A 1,682-nucleotide genomic window follows, 5' to 3' on the forward strand; every position below is an offset into this window, starting at 1 on the left:
GGAGTTCTGGGGACGGTGGTTGTTTAATACCGCTGCTTTCACAGCTCAGCGCCTCTTCCATTGTCTGCTGGGAATGGACTCGTTTCAGTAGTGTTCTTCCAAGGGCATACTGAGTGTGCTCTGATACTTCTTTTGTCAAGAAATGTATAAAAATAGCCTGTGTTGGCACTGTGAGCAAGGCTAAAAACAAGTGGTGCTGCATGACAATGGAGCAGATGATAATAGTGTGAACCGCTGGAAACCAAAAGCTTTAAGTGATGTGAGAGAAATCTGGTTTACAAAAAGAAAAAGCTGCACTGGCATGATGGGAAGTGAAGCAGAAATTCTAAAGGCAACCAGTTTTGGAAGTTGAAAGGGATGAACTGTAGGGGTGCTTAAGCACTAAAGTAGCACAAATAATCAACAGCACTTCTGCCACCGTGCTTTTCTGCAGCTGCTACTTTAACTGATGTTAATTAACGTGGTGTTAACTAGTGTGACGTGTGTGCGCAGTCAGCGAAGAGCAGAGTGGAATCGAACTCTGTGCCTACAGGAAGTGGGAAGCAGTTCCTCTCCATCCTTGCCCCAAAGGTTGACTTTCCTCAGGAAGACCCCGGCTGTGGTAGAGCAGATCTGGCAGTGTTAACTGGTGCCCTTGTTCTGAGTTTTTATGTAGCTGGAAGGACTGGGGGTGAGGATGTCCAAAGAAGTGCATAGCAGATAGGGTACCTGGTTGTAGAGAGAAAGTAAAAGGGAGGACATGAGGAAAGGGAGGACGTGAGGAAAAACATGACTTCTTGTCACTATGTGCATCTCCTGAGGGCTGTCGTGGAGGGGAAGGGGAAGGCCAGTGTCACCAGTGCACAGCCCTGCTGTGCAGGTTCAGGGCCAGCTGGGCTGCCCTTGAGCATCAACCCTGTAGCCAGGGCCTAGCAGCTCCTGAAGTGGCTCAGTCCTTGTGGGACCACAGACCCCTCCCACTCCTTTAAAGCCCCGACCTGCTGGCATCTTCCGTATCTTCCATACCTGCTGGCATCTTCCCAGCTTGTTTTTATTTAAAAATAAAGCAGCTCCTGAATGCATTGTTTCTCTAGTAAACACTTAGCCACTTGCAAATCAGTGTGCTACAGAAGTGGTTTTGCAGAGGCCAGAGCAAGGTTTTTCAGGGAGACCAGAGCATCTGTCCACGTTTGATACACATTTAATGGCAGCCTGTGGTGGGCACCATTCTCTGCAACTTTCTTCTGCCTTAAAATCTCACAGGGTTTAATTCAGACCTCAGGACACCACAGGCTGCTTTGGTTTCAGGGCTGCCTGTTGCTTGTTCCACAACAACGCTGGGATTTGAACACCAACTGCAGAGGCATGGATCTGTGTGTGGGTTACAAAACAGCCTGAGATAAAAAGATAAATAGGACAAACTATTTCCCTTCTCATGACTCGAGTCCCTTACTGCACAGAGCAGCAGCCTGTTGCCGTGGTAGGGGCTGGTTTGGGGTGTGGAACTGAACCCTCAGAGGGACTTGTGCTGCCGACTGCCTGCCTCGGGGGAGGGTGGTGGCCGTGGTGCCCACCCCAAACCTGGGCTGCAGGGCACCCTGCCCGCCCAGGCTGTCTCCCACCCCCTGATGGCACCCACCGGAGCCACCGCGCTCCCTGGGCACGGAGAAGGTGGGGACGAAGGGACAGGGGTACGCCCAGGG

The sequence above is a fragment of the Chaetura pelagica genome, unplaced genomic scaffold, assembly GCF_000747805.2.
Source record: "Chaetura pelagica isolate M959 unplaced genomic scaffold, ChaPel_1.0 scaffold269, whole genome shotgun sequence".
Taxonomy (NCBI): Eukaryota; Metazoa; Chordata; class Aves; order Apodiformes; family Apodidae; genus Chaetura; species Chaetura pelagica.